This window comes from Carcharodon carcharias, chromosome 23 (genome assembly GCF_017639515.1).
Source record: "Carcharodon carcharias isolate sCarCar2 chromosome 23, sCarCar2.pri, whole genome shotgun sequence".
Lineage (NCBI taxonomy): Eukaryota > Metazoa > Chordata > Chondrichthyes > Lamniformes > Lamnidae > Carcharodon > Carcharodon carcharias.
Window position 1 is genome coordinate 33,519,639 of NC_054489.1, and position 23,455 is coordinate 33,543,093.

The 23,455-nt window shown below is 43.4% G+C and overlaps 1 protein-coding gene across 4 annotated transcripts in view; it reads left to right on the forward strand.

Moving 5' to 3' along the window:
• The window catches only part of LOC121269152 (gap junction gamma-1 protein-like), a 97,352-nt gene that overhangs the window by 62,278 nt on the left and 11,619 nt on the right, over positions 1–23,455 (forward strand). The window contains exon 1 of one of the 4 annotated variants that reach the window (XM_041173662.1): positions 14,227–14,306. The exons of 2 other annotated variants lie outside the window; for them this stretch is intronic. The gene's annotated coding sequence lies outside the window, so the exon portion shown is untranslated. Of the gene's footprint in view, positions 1–14,226; positions 14,307–14,955; positions 15,048–23,455 lie in introns of those variants that run through there. One more of the 4 variants, XM_041173660.1, reaches the window with a different exon arrangement.

Here is a 23,455-nt window from a genome sequence, read left to right on the forward strand (position 1 = left end):
TGATAGAATTTTTTGAGGAGGTAACCAGGAGTGCTGATGAGGGTAATGCATTTGATGTGGTCTACATGGACTTTAGCAAGGCTTTTGATAATGTCTCTCATGGCAGACTGGTCAAGAAAGTAAGAGCCCATGGGATCCAAGGCAAAGTGGAATATTGGATCCAAAATTGGCTGAGAGGCAGGAAGCAGAGGGTGATAGTAGAGGGATGTTTCTGTGACGGCAAGTCTGTTTCCAGTGGGGTTCCACAGGGCTCAGTGCTGGGGTCCTTGCTGTTTGTGGTGTACATAATGATTTGGACTTAAATGTAGGGGGTATATTCAAGAAATTTGTGGATGACACAAAAATTGGTAGGATGGTAAATAGCGAGGATGATAGCCGTAAACTGCAGGAGGATATTAATGGACTGGTCAGGTGGGCAGAGCAGTGGCAAATGGAATTCAACCTGGAAAAGTGTGAGGTAACACACTTGGGGAGGGCTAACAAGGCAAGGGATTACACTATGAATGGTACTCTGGAAAGTACTAAAGATCAGAAGGACCTTGGTGTACATAACCATAGATCCCTGAAGGTAGCAGGGCAGGTAGATAAGGTGGTTAAGAAGACAAATGGGATACTTGCCTTTATTAGACGAGGCATAGAATACAAGAGCAGGGAGGTTATGCTGGAACTGTATAAAACATTGGTTAGGCCACAAATGGAGTACTGCGTGCAGTTCTGGTCACCACATTATAGGAAGGATGTGATTGCACTGGAGAGGGTGATTTACCAGAATGCTGCCTGGACTGGAGGGTCTGAGCTATGAGGAAATATTGGATAGGCAGGAGTTGTTTTCCTTGGAACAGCGAAGATTGAGAGGGGACTCGATAGAGGTGTATAATATTATGAGGGGCATAAATAGGATGGATAGGAAGGCACTTTTTCCATGAGTAGAGGGGTCAATAACCAGGGGGCATAGATTTAAGGTAAGAGGTAGAAGGCTAAGAGGGAAGTTGAGGAGAAATGTTTTCATCCAGAGAGTGGTGGGAGTCTGGAACTCACTGCCTGAAAGGATGGTTGGGTCAGAAACTCTCGTATCATTTAAGAAGTATTCAGATATTCACTTGCATTGACATAGCATCCAGGGCTATGGGCCAAGCGCTGGAAAACGGGATTAGTATAGTCAAATCTTTGTTGACTGGCGCGGACATGATGGGCTGAATGGCCTTCTGGGCTGTTGACGTCTATGAGTCTAGTTAGTAGAGGTCACAATGAGTTCTTCAGTGCGATTCTGACTATAAACTGGATCAATTATATTGCACGTACATACTTCAACTTGAGATTAAGCAACAGACGGATATTATCGTCAAATATCATTCACAGTGTTTTGACAGAAATATTAACAATATATTTCTGGGTACTCTCTGCATAGATTTCTTTTCTAATACTGTATTATAGTTATGTAATTTCCTTCATATTTCCTCTGTCATGTGTTAATTTAAAGAATTTAACTGGTCACCCATGTATAACAGAAACTCAGCCAATTGACATCTAACATGCAGAAATAGTTTACCCAGGTGTATATTTACTTTGCAAAAGTGAAGAGGTTTGAAGGTTTGAAATGCTGTAGAAATGACCACTTTAATAATAACCATCAAGTTGCAGCAACAAAGTCAGCATAATAACAGCACAAAGGAGACCATTTGGCCCTACATGTCTGTGCCGATTTTCTGCAAGAGCTACTCAGCTAATCCTATTCCCCACCCTTTCTCTGTAACACTGCAAATTTATTCTCTTTAGGTGTTTATCCCATTCCTGTTTGAAAGCCCTTTTGATTTATTGATTCTATCTCCACCATTTTTTCAGGCTGTGCATTCCAGATCCTAACCACTCACGGCATTAAAAAGGTTTTCCTCATGTTACCATTGCTTCATTTTCAAATCATCTTACATTAGTGTTCTCCAGTTCGTTACTCTGGCTAAATCTGTCATGACTTTGAGCTCTTCTGTCAAACCTCCTTAAGCTTCTCTTCTCTAAGGGAAGAAGCTCCAGTTTCTCCAAACTATCCATGTAATGTAAGTCCCTCATCCCTGGAACCCTTCTCATAAATCTCTTCAGCACCCATTCTAATGCCTTCACATCCTTCTTAAAGTGTGGTGCACAAAATTGGACACAATACTCCCAGTGAGGCCAAATCAGTGTTTTATAAAGGTTCACCTTAACCACATTGACTTTGTATTCTATACCTCTATTTATAAAGCCCAGGATCCCATAAGCCTCTTTACCCACTTTCACAAACTGCCTTGCCATCTTTTTTTTAATTTATTCGTTCATGGGATGTGGGTGTCGCTGGCTAGGTCAGCATTTATTGCCCATCCCTAACTGCTCTTGAGAAGGTGGTGGTGAGCGCTTTCTTGAGCCGCTGCAGTCCATGTGGTGTAGGATCACCCATAGTGTTGTTAGGAAGGGAGTTCCAGGATTTTGACCCAGTGACGGTGAAGGAACGGTGATACTGTTTCAAGTCAGGATGGTGTGTGGCCTGGAGGAGAATTTGCAGGTGGTGGTGTTCCCAAGCATCTGCTGCCCTTGTCCTTCTAAATAGTAGAGGTCGCAGGTTTGGTAGCTGCTGCCAAAACAGCTTTGAGAATGCAAGCATGGAGATAATTTACAGAACAGATGGGAAACTGTTCAACCTACGCTGCCTTCAGTCCAAAACCAATATCACTCCAACTTCAGTATGCAGAAGGCACATGTGTGCACGCGCTCAATCAGAACCTGAGCTCCAGGTCATCGTTGACTCCTTTGAAACATATGAGAAAATGGGCTTTTCACCAAACAATCAGAAAACTAAGGTCCCCTTCCAACCAACTCCCTCAGCACAACTCTTCCCCCCATTAATTAAGATTAACCGCGAGATCGAGAAAAACGTGGGCCATTTTCATAATTTGGGGGCCTCTTTCTCAACGAAAGCAGACATAGACAACAAAATTCAGCATCATCTCCAATGTGCCAGCTCAACCTTTGGCCAACTGAGGAAAAGACCAATTGAGGGCTAGGATCTCAAACCCACTAAGGTCATGGTTTACCGAGCAGCAGTGATCCCTATAGGCTTTGGTGACATGGGTAACCTAAGTAGGCAACTCAAAGCACTGGATCACCAGTGGTCCCTTTATGAGATCCTCCAAATCTGATGGCAAGATGGTCCAACAGTGGCATCCTCTCCCAAGACAACATGCCTAGCACTGGGATGCTGATCACTCAAAACTAGCTCAACTGGATACGTCATTTGTATGTCTGACGTCAGACTCCTAAAGGAACTGCTCTACTTGGAATTGGGTCATGGCAGGAGACTCCCAAAAGGATTATGGAAATACTTTAGGGATGTCCTCAAAGTATCCATGAAGAGGTCAAACATTCTTGATGCCTAATGGGAGTCCCTGGTTTGTGACCAAGCAAAATGGAGAAGGCTCATCCTGGAAGCCACTGAACACATTGAGAGATTTCCATCAGGAACATGCAGGGATGAAGTTGAGGCATCAGAGAGAGTGCACACATCTCCCAGCAGTTCATCTACCCAACCCTCTGAGCACCACTTGCCTCGCATGTGGCAGGGAGTGCAGATCGTACATTGGCATTATCAGCCTTCTCAAAACTCATGGAACCAGAATGGAAGCAAGTCATCCTCTGTCCCAAGGGACTGTCTAAGAAGAAGATACCTCCAAGTGTCTCTGCTCCTGCAACCCCTTGAAAATTGTACCCTTTAGTTTATATTCCGTTTCCTCATTATTTGTACCAAAATGAATCGCTTCACTCCTCTGCATCAAATTTCATCTACCAGGTGTCCATCCATTCCACCAAATGGCCCATACCCACTTGAAGTCTAGCACTATTTTTCTCATGGTTCACTTCCAAGTTTTGTGTCATTGTGCACTGTACACCCAAGTCTAGGTTATTATTAATAGCAAGGAAAGAAACGGTCCTAATACTGAACTCGGGGAAACTCCACTGCATTCCTCCTCATAAATTCATAAAACTGTCATTCAAAGCAAATCTCTCAGTCCCCTTTACAGCTATATCAATAACCCCTGCTGAGTTGAATCCATTAGTGGTGTTTGGAGTTCAACCAAGCATTCATAATGAATTTCTATTGCACAACCATGCCAACAAAGCCTCCAGAACTGAATACCTTAAAACCTTTGAAGAAGTGGAACAGATGGCCATCGGTTGCACTGCTTCAAAGGCTGAACAGATGACTGACCTGTCAATCAATGAAAAGATCAAAACACAGTGTACAATTGACGTAGTAAAATCTGAATCTCAATACTATTTGATGCAGAAGAGCATTTTATCCAGCGGACAATGTACTCTAATGCATGTGATGACTTTTCCACTTCCATAATGCTGCTTAATTTCATAGTCACTTACCTTTTTTAAACAAAGCCCTGTCAAAAATCACTGCATTAAGAACGTATTTAACTTAACATACATCATTACATTATGACATGTGAATTTATCTGTCAAAAGGTTTGAGACTTAAGAAGGGTTCCCCATGGTTCACAGTGACTCTGAGATGCCACAAATCACATTGCCTACAAAAATGGGCCAGATCCTATGAAAATAGTGGTGGGGTGTAATGTAGTTGGCAAGATCAGGAGGGCTGCATGCAGGCTTGCTACCCGCACCCTTATTCCACAGTGCTAAAAATAGCTACCAATGGGAATGGGACTGAGAATCTCAGAATTAGGTCCCGTCCGCCATTTTTAAAGCCTGACCAAAATGGACAGAGGCCTGAAAATACAGCCCCAATTATCTAGAATTTGCTGGACCACAGTCATTGAAGAGAATTAATTCTGCTAACCGAGTTATTAAGTTTTATTACTGGGGAGATAGCACTGTTTATCTATTGCCTCTGTACCCCCCACAGATTTCTGCCTTTTTATTTTAGCATTGTATGTATGAATAAGCTGCTCTGTATATAGGGTAAAAAATTGATCATTCTCTTTTTAGAGTTGGAAGCTTCACACTAACTAACTACATGAGCCCAAGGGGATTTGATTCCACGTATAAATTGTCAGTACCTTCCAATGTACATTTTATGAATCATCAACAGTAATTCACTTCTGTTGTATACTAGAGAATAAGTTCAATATTGTTTTATTTGTTATAGCATCATTATTTAAGTAACTTGTCCTTTTTTAAAACGTTGATAAAATGTTTTGAAAAAGTTTCTATTAACATTGTGTAGCCATTGATGTTGATTATTGTTTTTGGAAAGTAGTTTTGATTTTCCACACTTCTTATGTAAGGGATTACCAGTGGCCATTTTCAAGTATCCCTTATCCTGTGGTAGACCTTTTATTCTGATGCCCATCATCAATGCCACTGTTGCTTGCCAACAATTGTCCAACTGGGGCCCTCAATTTACTGTGAAGTGATTTAGGAAGAAATCCTCCTTACATCAGCAAGGCTTCAGATTCTAACCCTACTACAAAACAAACAGCAAATATTCAGCCAAAGAGTTCACGGGAACATCAAAGCCATCCTCAAACAGCCTTAGCTAATATCCAAATTGTATTCTCTACTGACTTGTGTGGCTGGAGAGGGTAGATTTTTAGAGTCTCCAGGATTTGCCCCTCCTCCAGTTGCATTAAAACAGCACTATTCAAATCACTGTCTTGCAGAAATGAAGGTGTCTATATCTGGCATATATATCTCCTTTTTTGAGGCCTTTACTGGATGTTCACCAGGGTGCCTTGGATCCTAGTGCTGGCATCTGCCTGGCATCTGCCTTGGTTCAGTTCATTATCTTTAGCAATAGTATAATTGGAGCTTGTCTTTTTTTTTAATCTTGCCCCCAGTCACACAAGCTACTTCTAAGTGAAAAATGTGTTCTGAGAGCTTCTTGAAGGAAGGATTCTCATTGAAGAGACCTTCTGATTCGTCATGAGACAAGTACATCCTATTAAACTGCAAGTCTTGATATCTCTGGAGTGATCAGCTCCAAATTGGGATTCTTGTAAGATATTTTGGATTTCCTTATCACCTCCCAATTTTACAGAGCCAGTCTTCAACATTTTATAGAATAATACTAAACTATTTATTCTGTATGGATTAATATATTCTTCCTCGTGGTCAAGCAGGAGCCTGTTCATCTGTTACGGTTCCGTTCAGAGAATATTGCACACATGCCAAATTGTTCATTCAATGAAATCCCTGTGGCAATTGAAAGAGCCCAATAAGGTGGATGCTTTGGAAAAGGCGGCACGTGACCAAGGAACACTCTAAACAAAGAATGCAGTTTACCAAGTGAGGCAAAGTAATTTGGTCATTCATGCATTTGTCATGAATAGCATAAGGCTGGAAAGCTCCCTGCAGCAATCTACAACTGATGACTGTGATGGATCAGAGATTGGTCAGATTTCATAAAAGGTTCTGTTTTAATGTTTAATATTTATATGTATTTTATCTCTTAACCGTGGTACTTAAAAATGTATTATTCTAATACAGGTAGACTCAAAAAGGCTTCCACAATTGTATACTGGGAGAATGCCTTGTATTCTTTGGCTTTGTATTAAGTATATATAAGACAAAGAGCAATCGAGGCAATTTAGTTGATTGTTCAGTCACATGTGTAAATTGGTTAATAATCAAGTAGCCCTAAATGATAGTAACAACTAATATGCATCAACAGGCTATTAATCAATAATATAATTAGATTAGCCTTAACAGAGAAAGTATTTATCAGGCACCTTAGTCATTGGCATATATTTTTGGATGTTATTGAGCTTGCTGTCCATTGTTTGAATGAAGTAATCTGGGAGACTGGCTTGTCTGAGACAACACGCTATATCATAGATTCTTCTGTCCATAAAATTACAACAGTTTCGATCAGGCTGGAGCACATATGTACTGTACTAGTTGGAATTGTTTGGCTATTGCCCTTCTAAGAAGTGCTTGTCCATTCATTTTAACATTTTCTCCAAAGAAACTCAGCTGATATATGTGTCTGTTTAACACTCCCATGAGCTGACTCAAAGCTATTTTATCTGGATTGCCTTCAACTCCTCTGGTCGCTTGCTTCTGTAAGTGATTTATCTATGTGAGTAAACCTGTTTGATAGTTTAGTCTGTTACACAAGCATCTGGCATGACTGATGTAAATTGCTTCCTATTAATCATCTCCTGAAGTGACATGAATGTCTAGTGGATACCATGTATGTACATCTAGATAATAAACAGTTCTTTTTGCCAGAGCATGTCATTCTAGATTATTTTTGCCACGAAGGTCAAACTTTAGTTTAAGGTGTAGGCTCACTACAGCAAGCTGGCTTTTATGTTGTGTTGCCTGAGCTAAAATTATATCTATGCCCTCTGTGAGATGCAACAGGAATCGAAAAAAAACAGAATATTGTGGTAGCTGGAAATCTAAAATAAAAACAAAATGCTGGAAATACTCAACAGGACAGGCAGCAACTGTGGAGAGAGAAACAGAGTTAATGTTTCAGGATTCTCTCCACAGATGCTTCCCAACCTGCTGAGTATTTCCAGCCTTTTCTGTTTTTACCTCTGATTGCAAGCTTGCACGACGTGGCTGAAAGAACAATATGTTCTGAACATCATTCATGTTTCATCTACAGGTCCCATATGTTTATTCTCTAACTTGGTAATTTGTTATTTGTGTACTCTGCCTCCTTATATTAATTTACTTTCAACTCAGCAGGTTCTTTCAAAAGAGAGACATCAGCAATGTCACAACATAAATTTAAATGAACAAGGCTCAGTTATGGTTTGAACCCATTCCTGATACATTTTTCTCATGCCCAGCACTTGGAAAGCATGAGTGTGACTATGGGAATGAATCTGTGAACTGGCACATGACTTTTTGCCTTATGTAATCTGGGTTAGTGGTCTGTGGGATGAATGGTGATGAACCCTTTGTACCAATGAGATATGCACTGGAAGTAACACAGGTTAGCACTGTAAAATCCAAATCTGAGCATGGGAGCTGTCAGGCACAGAGGCATCATCCTTAATAAGTGGATGCTAAGACAAAGGAGTAGATATTATGGAAAACGAGAAAAGCTTTGTCAAAGAGAACAAAAACAAAAGGGCGATGCAGAGGTTAAGCAATGACTTTCAGAGCATGAGGCCTAGATAGCTGATGACATGGCTGCCCATTGTGGAGCAAAGGTAGGCTGGGTGCGGAAAACGGCAGGGTCAGAGAAGAAGAAATTCTGGGAGGTTGTAAGGCTGGAGGAGGCCATGTTCAAACAGAGGAGCAGGGATTTTAAATTGGACTTGTTGGATAACCAGGAGCTGTTGTAGGTCAGCAATAACATGGAAGATGGGTGATTGGGGCTTGGTAGAGGGTAGGATACCAGCAGCAGAGTTTTGAATAAGCCGAATTTTAGGGAGGGTGGAGGATAGGAGGCTAATCAGGAGAGTGTCAGAATAGTCAAGGTGGAGGGTCAAGGTGTCTAGAGCAGATGGGATAAAGTAACTGTGGAGATGGAAAATATTTTGAATGTGTATTTGACAGTCTTTGTGATGGGCAGGATATAGACAGTGAGTTTGGAATCGACAAGTTTGTGGACTGTCGGATTCAGCTTTAGACAGTGGCAGATGAGAGGAATAGACTTAGCAAGATAGGGAGTTTGTGGCAGAGACTGAAGACAATGTTTAATTTGAGTAAATTGCAGCTCATCTAAGACTGGATTTTGGATAATTAATATGACAATACAAATGGTGGAGGGGTTGAAAGAAAGGGTGAGATGGGTGACATTAGTGTACATGTGGTAGCAGACTACAAGTCTTCAGATGTGGGAGGTGGTGGCATAGTGATATTGTCACTGGGCTGGAGACCTGGGTTCAAATCCCAGCATGGCAGATGGCGAAATCTGAATTCAATAAAAATCTGGAATTAAAAGTCTTGTCATTCTTGTTTTCAAATCTCTTCATGGCCTCAGCCCTCCTTATCTCTGTAATACCCTCCAGCCCCACAACCCACTGAGATATCCATACCCCTCAAATATGGTTTCTTGAGTATCCCCATTTTAATTGCTCCATCACTGGTGGCCATGTTCTGTAACTTCAGTTGACAAGGCTGTAAGTTCTGGAATTCCATCCCTAAACCCCTCCCTCTCTCACTTCCCTTTCCTCCTTTGAAGGTGCTCCTTAAAACCTATCTCTTTGACCAAGCCTTTGGTCATTTGTTCTAATTAATCTTTTTGTGACTTGGTGTAAAACTTTGTCTTATAACAGAGGCACTTGGGATGTGTTATTACATTGTAGGTGTTATATCAGTAGAAGTTGTTGTTGTAGTGTTTTTTTAATATGAAAGAATAAATCTCTGATTTGTCACCTTCAGGCAACTGATCTCACTATTTCAGAATAACAAACCCTAACATCTTCCATTTCTCTATTTCTGATGTCCTGATCTTCACTACTCTTTAGGCCACAGTCAATTGCAGATGCCCTTACATATAAAGAAGTATTTGTTGACATCAGCCTCGACTTTGCTCATCTCCTGAACCCACGCCATCGTGTTCTACCACCTGAACATGACTGAAATGAGAATTTTATTTATTATTTTGGATTTATTTTTTCTATCCTATTAAGCAACTTGCGCACCTCTGAGCTTCCCTATGAGATGCCTCTTTCACCTTTGCCAAGATATGGATTAGCCTTGTGATTCCCCCTCACTGTCCCTTTGGCACCTGTTCCTTTCTGTTGTAGTAACTGCAAGTGGGTGCAGTCCTGCAGCTGTATTCCATTGAGGATGTTTGTGGAAGTCTCAATAACTTGGTTGGAATTCAACTGATTTGGCAATAATGCTCAGCATTCTGTTTGCTTATATTACTGCATGTAGTCTAGATGAAATGAGTGCAAAGTGAGAATTGCTAGGTGTATTTCAGCTGCTCTATTCCACCTACTGAATTGGCGTGTATTATTTTTACTCCCACTACACACAGTACTTTGCATTGATCACTAAGCTGCATATTTCCACCTCTGTAATATCATTGGATGCCATCACTGTCAACTGAGCTGCTGCTGAAACTTTTATCCATACCTTCATTACCTCGAGAGTCGACTATTCAAACACATCCCTGGCTGGTCTCCCACATTCTACCCTTCATAAACTTGAGGCCATCCAAATCTCTGCTACCTGTATCTTAACTCACAGCAAATCCCATTCCCATATATTCCTTGTACTCATTGACCTACATTGGCTTTTAATGAGGCCACGTCTCGATTTTAAAATTCTTGTCTTTGTTTTCAAATCTTTCCGTGGCCTCACCCCTCCCTACATCTGTAGTCTCCCCCAGCCTTCCAAGATATCTGTGTTCCTCTAATTCTGATCTTTTGTGCATCCCCAATTTTAATCGCTCCACCATTGGTTGGCTAGGGCCCAAGCTCTGGAATACTCTTTCCACAGCCCTCTGTTTCCCTACCTCAGTTTCCTCCTATAAGACAGTCCTTAAAACCTCCGTCTTTGACCAAGCTTTTCATCACCTGCATCTCCTTATATGGCTCCGTGTTGTACTTTGTTTTATAATGCTCCTGTGAAACGCCTTGGGATGATTCATTACGTTAAAGGTGCTATATAAATATAAGTTGTTGTTGTATTGAGCTCCATTTGCTCGGAGCTAAATGCTGGTTTGTCGCCTGTCTAAAACTTTGAGGCCTACTGACTCCATTACTTCCCCCATCTGCAAACTTAATTTGCTAGCTCTAAAACTCACTCCAGATTATTTATTTAAACCAGGAGGCTCTGACATAAATCTCTGGGGCACTTGACTCGATGGCCCAGATCTTCCAATTAGCATTGTTGCTGCCCACAAAGATTTCTGCGACCTGAAACTTTTGCGATTTTTTTTTCTCTGCTGGGACTTTTGATCCTGGCTGAAGCATCCATCGGTCAGCACAGACATCCACAGGGAAGACTATCCGGTAGAAGAAAAGTCAGATGAGAATAGGACACACCCACAGTTTCATGACAGCAGCTGCCGTATTCAGGGAAGCTCTTAAAGGTCTCAAGTCTTTCAAGTAGTGAATGAGTGACTGGGTAGTCAGGTCAGGTTAGGGGGTAGTTGGGTCAGGGTGATGGTCGGGTGGGGGCTAGTTGGGTCAGGGTGATGGTCGGGTGGGGGCTAGTTGGGTCAGGGTGATGGTTGGATGGGGGATTGTTGGGTCAGGGTGATGGTCGGGTGGGGGGGTAGTTGGGTCAGGGAGATGGTCGGGTGGGGGTTTGTTGGGTCAGGGTGATGGTCGGGTGGGGGGTAGTTGGGTAGGGTGGGGGGTAGTTGGGTCAGGTGATGGTCGGGTGGGGGGTAGTTGGGTCAGGGTGATGGTCGGGTGGGGGGTAGTTGGGTAGGGTGGGGGGTAGTTGGGTCAGGTGATGGTCGGGTGGGGGATAGTTGGGTCAGGGTGATGGTCGGGTGGGGGATAGTTGGGTCAGGGTGATGGTCGGGTGGGGGGTAGTTGGGTCAGGGTGATGGTCGGGTGGGGGGTAGTTGGGTCAGGGTGATGGTCGGGTGGGGGGTAGTTGGGTCAGGGTGATGGTCGCGTGGGGGTGTAGTTGGGTCAGGGTGATGGTTGGGTGGGGTGTATTTGGGTCAGGGTGATGGTCGGGTGGGGGTGTAGTTGGGTCAGGGTGATGGTTGGGTGGGGTGTATTTGGGTCAGGGTGATGGTCGGGTGGGGGTGTAGTTGGGTCAGGGTGATGGTCGCGTGGGGGTGTAGTTGGGTCAGGGTGATGGTTGGGTGGGGTGTATTTGGGTCAGGGTGATGGTCGGGTGGGGGTGTAGTTGGGTCAGGGTGATGGTCGGGTGGGGGGTAGTTGGGTCAGGTGATGGTCGGGTGGGGGGTAGTTGGGTCAGGGTGATGGTCGGGTGGGGGGTAGTTGGGTCAGGGTGATGGTCGGGTGGGGGGTAGTTGGGTCAGGGTGATGGTCGGGTGGGGGGTTAGTTGGGTAGGGTGGGGGGTAGTTGGGTCAGGTGATGGTCGCGTGGGGGGGTAGTTGGGTCAGGGTGATGGTCGGGTGGGGGGTAGTTGGGTCAGGGTGATGGTCGGGTGGGGGGTTAGTTGGGTCAGGGTGATGGTCGGGTGGGGGGTAGTTGGGTAGGGTGGGGGGTAGTTGGGTCAGGTGATGGTCGCGTGGGGGGTAGTTGGGTCAGGGTGATGGTCGGGTGGGGGGTAGTTGGGTAGGGTGGGGGATAGTTGGGTCAGGGTGATGGTTGGGTGGGGTGTATTTGGGTCAGGGTGATGGTCGCGTGGGGGTGTAGTTGGGTCAGGGTGATGGTCGCGTGGGGGTGTAGTTGGGTCAGGGTGATGGTCGCGTGGGGGTGTAGTTGGGTCAGGGTGATGGTCGGGTGGGGTGTAGTTGGGTCAGGGTGATGGTCGGGTGGGGGCTTAGTTGGGTCAGGGTGATGGTCGGGTGGGGGGGTTAGTTGGGTCAGGGTGATGGTCGGGTGGGGGGTTAGTTGGGTCAGGGTGATGGTCGGGTGGGGGCTTAGTTGGATCAGGGTGATGGTCGGGTGGGGGCTTAGTTGGGTCAGGGTGATGGTCGGGTGGGGGCTTAGTTGGGTCAGGGTGATGGTCGGGTGGGGGGTTAGTTGGGTCAGGGTGATGGTCGGGTGGGGGGTTAGTTGGGTCAGGGTGATGGTCGGGTGGGGGCTTAGTTGGGTCAGGGTGATGGTCGGGTGGGGGCTTAGTTGGGTCAGGGTGATGGTCGGGTGGGGGGTTAGTTGGGTCAGGGTGATGGTCGGGTGGGGGGTTAGTTGGGTCAGGGTGATGGTCGGGTGGGGGGTTAGTTGGGTCAGGGTGATGGTCGGGTGGGGGGTTAGTTGGGTTGAGTGGGGTAGTCGATTCGGGGGTATGATTGGGGGGCAGTCAGTTGTGGTGCTCATGCTGGCTAATCACTGAGTTTGACCTGGTATTAACCGGTGTACCATTTCCAGGGTAGGTGTCCAGGGCAGTCCCAAGTCTCTGACTCTGAGCTCAGTGTTGGAGTTGCTTGCGAAGGGTCCCAGGCAGCAGCCCATCGGAAGTTTAAACATCCCGGGTAACTTCTGCAACCGTGCGTGAATCAGGACTTCCACAGGGTCCTGACACACATTTCCCAACTGATGTCAAATCTCTGATGATACAGATACCAGAAGGTTTGGGCCAAACCTTATCCATCCCCATATTGTTAGTTAGACCTTTTTGTGGTCTGCCACTCTACCTTTTAGCTAGGTTATTAACATTAGCTTTACAAAGCTAATCTGCTGTATCAAAAGTGTAGTTGCCTGTTGCATAATTTGAATATAATAAATAAGAATAAAACAATCAGCCTCCTTTGTGATGTAATGTTTTGTTCCTGTGCATTTTGATTCCATATAGGTGCAAGTGGAAATGCAGCAATAAAAAGTATGGGGATTTTTCTAAGAGTGGCTCACTTTGGCCCCAACCATTATTAAGACTGATGCTACACTTAATGCAACTGTGAGTACTGTTGGGGCGTATAGAGCCTGCCACCACCCAGTACAATTGGATCTGTGGATCTTGGGTCCCTGTGCAAAGCTGTTGCAACCAGGTGATGTTATAGTGGGTAAAAGCAAAAAACTGCGGATGTTGGAAATCCAAAACAAAAACAAAAATACTTGGGAAAATTCAGCAGGTCTGGCAGCATCTGCAGAGAGGAACACAGTTAACGTTTCGAGTCCGAATGATCCTTCAACAGAACTAACGCAATTAACGTTTCAAGTCCGAATAACCCTTCAACAGAACTGTTCCTCTCCGCAGATGCTGCCAGACCTGAGTTTTTCCAGGTATTTTTGTTTTTGTGACTGTATAGCAGTACTGTTGCTGGACTAATAATTCAGAGACCTAGGGTAATGCTCTGGGGTCCTGGGTTCGAATCTGGTAGACGATGGAATTTGAATTCAATAAAAAATCTGGAAATAAAAGTCTAATGATGACCATGATGTACCATTGTTGTTTGTTGTAAAAGCCTATCTGGTTCACTAATGCCCCTTTAGGGAAGGAAATCTGTTCCTTACCTGGGTGACTCCTGACCCACAGCAAAGGTTGACTCTTAACTGCCCTCTGAACAATTAGGGATGGGCAATAAATGCTGGCTGAGCCAGCGACGCCCACATCCCATGCATTGGTGGTGGGGGGGGGGAATGGTTCCGCTGTGTTAGCTGGGGACTGAGAATTTCCGCTCTGGAAGTGCTCCCCGTGTTACGCTGCCAGAGGGAGAATTAGGGGACACATTGGGAACTGGTCGCAGGAGCAGGCGAAGCCGGCAGGATAAGGAGCGCTGGTCCGCCCAGAAAATAGCGGAAGGGTAAGGAGTTCCAAGGCAAAAAAACAGTTGTTCAAGTTTCGCACGGCGGGTCTGGATGAAAACTTTTATTTAACATTTGCAAAAATGCTAATCCAGCCCCGTCAAGTTACCGCTGCAGTTTATTTTTTTGTTGTTGTTGCTGCTACGATCTTAGTTTAACTCGCACCGGCTAACGAGTTTTTGTGGCTTTTCGAAATGATGAGAATTCCAGCTACAGCTGGGACAAGTTTTAAAAGGGAGGAGGTTGGAAGGAGGGGGAAACAGGGCTGGGAACGGGAGAAAAATAGGTCCCCGGTGCTAAGTTAGACTTCTGCAGTTGTTAATGTTCCTAATGGATCGAACACATTTAGCTGCATTGTTGCCAACGCCTTGGTAAATTTGTAACTCTCCTCCTCTGCTTCTCTTTGTCCCTGTTTCGCGCTCTGCAGTTTCTGCGGGTAGCACGTCGAGGGTAGCCAGCAGCTGACCGGTCTCAAACTGTCACCACTGCTTCTAATCTCCCCATTCATTAATGTGGGCAGACACATGGTGACCGCCTCAACACTTAAAAAGTGATTAACAGAAAGGTCTCCCCGCTTGCTCGTCCCGGGGCTCGCTGGGCCCCTTGGGTGAGGGTCGTCGCCTGAGAGGGATTTCTTTAAGAGCAGCGGAACACCAGGAATGAGAGGGAAAAGCGAAACCGGCCGAACGCGGTTTCCGCCGTTCCTGTGCTGGATGGGAATTGTTTGCAACAGCTTAAAAGTTAAGTTAGATCATTGTTAATATATTGACTGTATTTTCAGTGAAAATTGCTGCATTCTTTACATTGTGTTTGCATCATCATGAAATTTTAAACATGCAAGTTATAGTTAGAAGTCTGATCATTTTTTTGAAGATTGTAGCACGATTAGTAATTCATATATTGCTCACTTTACGTGTGTTTGATGCAGACAGCTATCAAAAACATAATATTATATAATATATATTGTCTCCCTCCACGCTCATCTTTTCATATATCCTCAGCTACATTTTTAGCAATTATCTGCACCAAAAGGTACTTTCTGAACTCGCTGTTGTACCTTTCATGACTGGCGATAACTTACTGGAAGTAGTACAATGGAAGTACAGGAAAAACTAAGATTTCACAACCTTATTTCTTCCACAAGTCATTCTGCAAATATTTGTGAAAAGTGTATGCATTTTGAAACTTTTTTTTAGTTGTTTTCCTGATTTTAATATTAGGGTGGGGAGAGTGAATCAAATACTGATCTGTTTTACTGTTTGCACTTAGTTTTCCTGCCCTGCTCCTTTCAGGAAAACAGGAATTAAACAATTCAGGATTTGACACTTCATTGGTCATGTCTGTTCTGTATTATGCAGAGGGCTAAGGAGAAGCAACAAAAATGACAATGCTATTTGTAATGGGGTGGTGACGTAGTGATAATGTCACTGGACTAGTAATCCAAAGGCCTAGGCTAATGCTCTGGGGACATGAGTTCAAATCCCATCATGGCAGTTGGTGGAATTTAAATTTCAATTCATAAAGACCTGGAATTGAAAGCTAGTCTCAGTAATAGAGACCATGAAACTATCATCAATCGTTGTAAAAACCCATCTGGTTCACCCTTTTGGGGAAGGAAATCTGCTGTCCTTGTGGTCAAATGTGACTCCATTACACAGGAATGTGGTTGACGCTCACTTAACTGCCCTCTGAAATGGCCGAGCAAGTTCAAGGGCAATTAGGGATGGGCAATAAATCACCCACATCCCATGAAAGAATAAGTAAAAATAATGGAAGTGATCATCTTTATAGTGTAGTGACTGTAGCTTTAAGACTTAATATACTATGTAGTATCACATGACAAATGTGAACGAATCGATACTAAGCGCAGGGAACCTTAGGGTGGAATTTTGGACTAGTTTTGGACTTTGATGGAAGCATGTAACTGCTGAAGCTGTGTAAATAAAGTTCACTGTTTCTTATGAGAAACCTGTCTGCAAAATCAAGCCTATAACAACTAGTGACGAGGATGGGATTGTCTCTGTGCTGTCCCTCACCAGTGAATGTGAGTATCTTGTTTTAAACAGAAGAAAGGGAAAATATATTCACCAGGTATGCCACTTCTTGGCAGAATTAACCCCTTTGACTCATCCAGAGGATTGGAGTCCACAGAACGCCTTGGTTTCTTTATCCAAGCAAGCGAAATAACGGTGGAGGGAAAAAAGGAAGACAATTCTCTTAAGTGTCTCTGGGAGGAAAATTTATAATTTAACCCCTAGTTTGACGGCCCCAAGTACTCCCGATTCAAAGACCTTCAGCGAATTGGTAGACGTCGTAAAGGGTCAGTTTCAACCCAAACCCTCTGTAATCATGCAGAGTTTCAAATTTAATTTGAGAGTAAGAGCCCCGGGGGGACCAAAGCAACACACATAGCAAAGTTGAAACAGCTAACCGAACATTGTGACTTCAGGAGACTAAGGAATATGTTAAGGGATTGTTTGGTCTGTGGGATGCACGATGATGCCATTCAACCACAGTTATTAGCTGACATAAATATTGATTTTTAGAAGAGCATTGGAAATAATGCTTGCGATGGAAAGTGCTGAACAGGATTTGCAGGCCTTATAGGGTGTCAAAATGGCGCTGTTTTCCAGTTGGTGCAGAACTGACTGCTGGGTGTGGTGCGAAAACCAGGGAGTCAGCCACAAAGTGGGAGACAGTTCCTGCTACCTAAAAATTTAAAAAAATACAGGAGACAGCTCAGCAGCAAATCTGAAAATGAATTGTTACCGTTATGGAAGTAACCATATCCCTGAAACTTGCTGTTTTAAAGAGGTCAAGTGCCATTATTGTCGTAAGAGGGCACACACTGAAGCAATGTCAAGCAAGATTGAGACAGACTCCCAGGCAGCAAACTAAACTGATCGAAGTATCTAATGTGGAAGAACCAAAAACCATTAATTCCAATGTTAATTCTCTATTTAATGTGAAATCAGGGAAAACAGAGTCAATCTCTGTAACTCTGCAGGTCAATGTAAAACCTTTGATTATCGAAGTGGATACTGGTACATCAACCACTGTAGTGGGGGAGCACACGTTCAAATATTTAAACAAGGGTACTCAACAATTGAATATGGAGCGGATTTCAGCCAAATTGAAAACATATACTGGTGAAGCCATACAAGTGAAAGGTATTACCACTGTAGCTGTTTATTACAAGCACCAGGCAGCACAGTTCCCTGTGATTGTAGTGGAAGGTGAAGAGCCAAACCTTCTAGGTTGTGATTGGTTAAAACAAATTAAACTAAATTGGTCTGAAATTTTCCAGCTGAGAGCTGGAGGCCTGCAAAGCTGCTAAGGAAATATGACTAGGTCTTTTGAGAGGAACTGGGGAAAATAAAGGGCCTGCAGGCTAAGATCTATGTTGACTCTGAAGCAACTCTTTTTTTAAAGCCAGATAGCCTGTGCCTTGTTCCCCGAGAGAAGTTTGACAGCGAATTAAACTGTTTAGAGAAGCTGGGTATTATTCAGCTGGTTCAATTTTCGGAATGGGCAGCATCCATAGTCCCTGTCTTGAAACCAGATCAGACCATCCATATTTATGGGGATAATAATTTAACAGTAACCAAGGCTGCCAAATTGGACAAGTGCCCTATCCCCAGGATCGAGGATCTGTATGCCAAATTAGCAGGAGGGAGAACTTACACTAATTTTAGATATGAGTCACACACGTCAGCAGTTGGAACTGGATGATACATCCAGAGGATTTGTAACCATAAACAAACACAACTGTATCAATACATGCGCCTGCCTTTGACCGTTTCTTCAGCCTGCGCGGTTTTCCAGAGGATGATGGAGAGCTTACTGCAAGGACTACCTCAGGTCGAGGTCTACCTGAGTGACGTCCTAATAACTGGGTTAACAGAAGCGGAACACTTGGCTAACTTGGAAGAAGTCTTAAAATGATTCTTGGAAGCAGGGGTGTGCTTGAAAAAGGAAAAGTGTACCTTTCAGGCAAGTGAAGTCATTTACCTGGGCCACTGGGTGGATACCCAAGGGTTACACCAGTTGAAGAAAAAGTTAAAGCAGATGTACTGTATTTGGATTTCCAGAAGGCATTTAGTAAGGAGCCACATAAAAGGTTATTGCACAAGATAGGAACTCACGGTTTTGGGAGTAATGTATTAGCATGGATTGAGGATTGGTTAATGCACAGAAAACAGAGTTGGGATTAATGGGCCTTTTTCAGGTTGGAAAGATGCAACTAATGGAGTGCCACAAGGATCAGTCCTAGGCCCTCAATTATTACTGTCTATATTAATGACGAGGAGGGGGAAAGAGTGTAATGTATCCAAATTTGCTGACGATACAAAAATAGGTGGGAAGGCATCTTGTGATGAGGACATAAGGAATCTGCAAGGGGGTATAGATAGGTTGAGTGAGTGGGCAAAAAACTTGGCAGATGGAGTTTAATGTAGGAAAATGTGAGGTCATGCACCTTGGTAGGAAGAATCAAAAGGCAAGCTATTATTTAAATAGAGGGAGACTCCAAAAAAGTGCAGCACAGAGGGATCAGGGTGTTCTGTGCATGAAACACAAAGTTAATATGCTGGTGAAACAAGTAATTAAGAAGGCAAATGGAATTTTGGTCTGTTTTGCTAGGGGATTGGAGTTTTAAAAATAGAAAGTCTTGTTACCACTGTACAGGGTGTTGGTGAGGCCTTACCTGGAGTACTGTGTACAGTTTTGGACCCTGTATTTAAGAAAGGATGTACTGGCATTGGAGGCAGTTGTAAAGAGATTCACTCTGTTCATTCCTGGGATGATGGGGTTGACTTACCAAGAATGGCTTAACAGGTTAGGCCTTTACTCATTAGAGTTTAGAAGAATGACGGGTGATCTTATTGAAATGTAGAAGATTCTGAGGGGGCTTGACAGGATAGATGTTGAGAAGATGTTTCCACTAGTAAGGCAATCTCGAACTAGTGGACATAGCTACAGAATAAAGGGACACTCATTTAAGACTGAGATGCAAAGGAATTTCTTCTCTGAGGATAGTGAATGTCTGGAATTCTCAACCCCCAGAGACTTGTGGAGGCTAGATCACTGAAAGTATTTAAAAAGGAGGTAGATAGATTTTTGAAATATCAGGGAGTTGAGGGCTATGAGGAGCTGGCAGGAACGAGGAGTTGAGACCTGGAGCAGAGCAGCCATGATATTGAATGGCGGGGCAGCTTTGAGGGGCCGAATGGCTTACTCCTCCTATTTCTTATGTTCTTATTAAGGAGGCACCCTCGCCTACAAATGTCTCTGAACTCGAAATCATTCTTGGGAATGGTAAATCATTATGGTTGATTCCTACCCACAACGGTCCTAGCCCCCCTCTGCACTCATTATTAAAGAAAAACCAACGTTGGTCTTGGAAGCCACCTCAAGAAGAAGCCTTCACAGATGTTAAACGGCTCTTGCATTCTTTGAACTTGTTGGCACACTACGACCTGACAAAAGAATTGGTGCTAGCTTGCAACTCATCCCCCTATGGTGTGGGAGCAGTATTATCTTACAAGATGAACGACGGTTCAGAAAAGCCAATAGGCTATGTATACAGTACCCCCAATACGGTGGAGAAGGGTTATTCATAAATCGCGAAAGAAGGATTATCAATTATTTTTGGAGTTAAAAATTTCCATCAATATGTACGTGGCTGACGCTTTACTATTGTATCTGATCACAAACCACTCTTAGGTCTGTTCAGTGAAGAAAAAGCTATCTGTCTCATCGCTTCCACAAGAATTCAAAGATGGGCTTTGATTTTATCAACATATGAATATGCTTTTATGCACATAGCCAATGCAGATACCTAAGTTGCCTTCCTTTGCAGGAGAGCATTGAACATGCTCCAACTCCCCAAGAGATCGTATTAGCGATGAATTTTCTGGATTCTTCGCCAGCCTGTCCAAGGCAAATAAGAAACTGGATGAACCAGTCTTGTCATGTCTAGAGTACAAGAACAAGTATTGAAAGGATGCTCCCAGGAACCAGTCCCCGAAGAATTCTTCACCCGAAGGAAGGAATTGAGTATCATGGATGGTATCCTATTGTGGGGTGCATGAGTCGCCATCCTTTCTCAAGGAAGGGAACTGCTCTTAACTGAGTTGTACAGCGCGCATCCTGGAATTTCCAAAATGAAAATGCTTGCAAGGAGCAAGGTATGGACAGTGATATAGAAAAATGGTTAAACACTGCCTCCAATGCAAGCAACTACAGGGGTTGCCTGTTGCAGCCTCAGTGCACCTGTGGGAATGACCTGGTCGACCCTGGGTGAGACTGTGTATAGATTATGTAGGTCCGTTTCTAGGCATCATGTTTCTACGAATAATTGATGCACATTCCAAAATGGTTAGATGCGCAAGATGTTAGGTTGTCAATGTTTGGTGCAACTATAGAAAGGCCATGCCAAAGTTTTCTATACATGATTGCCAGAAGTCATTGTCTCAGACAATGGTACTGCATTTACTAGTGCTGAATTTCAAAGAAACGTGAGCCTAAATGCTATCAAATATGTAAAGACAGCACCGTATCATCCATTGTCTAACAGATTGGCTTAGAGAGCAGTACAAACTTTTAGAAATTGGGATGAAAAAATTATCAGGAGGATCATGGGAGACTAAAATGTTCACGTTTCCTGTTTCACTATAGAACCACTCTCCCCAAACTACAGATTCAACACCTTCAGAATTGCTTATGAAGACACCGCCTTTGTACGAGATCAAGCCTGGTACTTCCCAATTTTGAGGGGAAGGTAGAGAATAGTCAAGGGAATCAAAAAGTGACTCATGATTTGCATAGTCGAGAGTGAGAATTTGCTGTCGGTGAAACAGTATTTGTACGAAACCTCAGTGGTAGATCCAGTTGGTCATCTGGTGTAATAGTTTCTGTGACCGGACTGTTGTTGTACCACTTAGAAGTGGAGGGCTGGATCACCTAAAACACTTGGATCGTTTGAGAAGAAGGGAGACACCCCAACAAAGCGATGTTCCTCCGCCTCTAATCCTTTGTAGAACCTGTGGTCACCGTTGTGATTGATCAACCAAGGATAGACATACCAGATGTTTCTGTCGGATTGGATAACGCTGAACTGCCTGGGCCTAAGGAGGTACCTGGTGTTGCTGCAGTTCCAAAAAGTGAAGATTCACTAAGAGATTCTGAAGTAATGGAGCTATGACATTCCACCTGGATCAGGAAACCACCTGAGAGACTAAACTTGTAATTGCATAACCCTTGTATATATTTGTGATGTGATGAGTGTAGTTCTTGTAAATACAAATCGGAAAAAAAAAATTAAAGGGGTAGGAATGTAGTGACTGTAGCTTTAAGATTTACTGTACGTGGGAACAAATCAGTCCGAAGTGCAGGGGACCTTAGGGTGGCGATTTGGACTAGTTGGAGATCTTGATGGCACCATATAACCTGCTGCTGAAGCCCTATCAATAAAGTTCACTCTTTATGAGAAACCTGCCTGGAAAATAAAGCCCATAACATGCAGGCAAAATGAAACAATTATTTTGCAGAGGTCTTTTTGTAACATTTAGTACTATTGTGGTTAGGATCCCATAAAGTCATAGAGAAGTGTACTGTGTGAAACTTTTATACTATAGTCACTTCAACTGTACAGTTACATATTTAACCCCTTTTAAATGTTGGCTTTGTGATTATTTATAGTGATATTGCACCAGGTTGAACTGCTGGTAATTACAAGTCAGTTGCCCATAATTAATTATGGGGCTTGGCAGATGCTATGTTTGCCTGATACTCCCTGGAATGGTTGGAGTCAGATGATTCAATCATTTATTTTTCATGTTTATATGTTCCTTTGTACATGACATGCAAAATTGGGTAGGAGCCATCAGGATAAATTGGGTTGTCTCCAATCCTGAGCTTTGCCATTTCGTGACTTAAATCCAAGTACTAGGGGTTTGCTCTTTTAACCCTGCTAACTGAATTCAGGAGATGCAGTAAGTTTTGTAGATGGAATCAGGAAGTTACAAAGGGACATGCTTGTTAAATTTGCTGATGATACAAAGATGGGTAGGAAAGTAAGTTGTGAAGGAGTCTGCGAAGGTTAAGAGAATGGACAAAAATTTGGCAGATGGTGTATAATGTGGGAAAATGTGAACTTGTCCACTTTGGTAGGAAGAATAGAAAAGCAATATAGTATTTAAATGGAGAGAGTTACAGAGGGATCTAGATGTCTGGTACATGAATAACAAGTTAATATGCAGGTACAGGAAGTGATTAGAAAGGCAAATGGAATGTTGTTGTTTATTGCAAGGGGGATGGAATGTAAAAGTAGGGATGTTTAGCTACAGTTGTTCTGTGTGTTGGTGAGACCACATCTGGAGTACTGAGTAGTTTTGGTATATACATACAAAATAGGAGCAGAAATAGGCCATTCAGCTCCTCAAGCCTGCTCTGCTAATCAATAAGATCATGAATGATCAGTTTGTGTTTCGAATTCCACATTCCCATCTATCTCCAATAACCTTTTGATTCCCTTGCCTAACAAAAATCTATCTACCTCTGCCTTAAAAATATTCAGTGACCCCTGCATCCACTGCCTTCAGAGGCAGAGAGTTCCAAAGTTTTAGAATCTTCCTGAGAGAAAAAAAATTCTCCTCACCCCTGTCCTAATAGGGGAACCCCTAATTTTAAAACGATACTCCCTAGTTCTGGGCTCACCCACAAAAGGAAACATCCTTTCCACGTCCATCTTGTCAAAACCGTTCAGGATCTTATATACTTCAGTCAAGTCATCCCTCACTCTTCTAAACTCGAATGGAAACAAACCCAGTCTGTCTAACCTTTGTTCATGTGACAACCTGCTGTTTCCAGGTATCAATCTAGTAAGCCCCCTTGAACCACCTCCAATGCATTCACATCCTTCCTTAAATAAGGGGACTAAAACTGCACACACTATTCAAGATGTGGTCTCACCAATTCCCTGTATAACTGAAGCATAACATCCTTTTATGTTCATTCCTCTCATAATAAAGGATGGTATTCCATTAGCCGCCTTAATTACTTGCCGTACCTGCATACTAACGTTTTGTGACTCACTGCAGGAATTCACCCAGGCTCCTTCAACAGCACTTTCCAAACTCATGAAGGA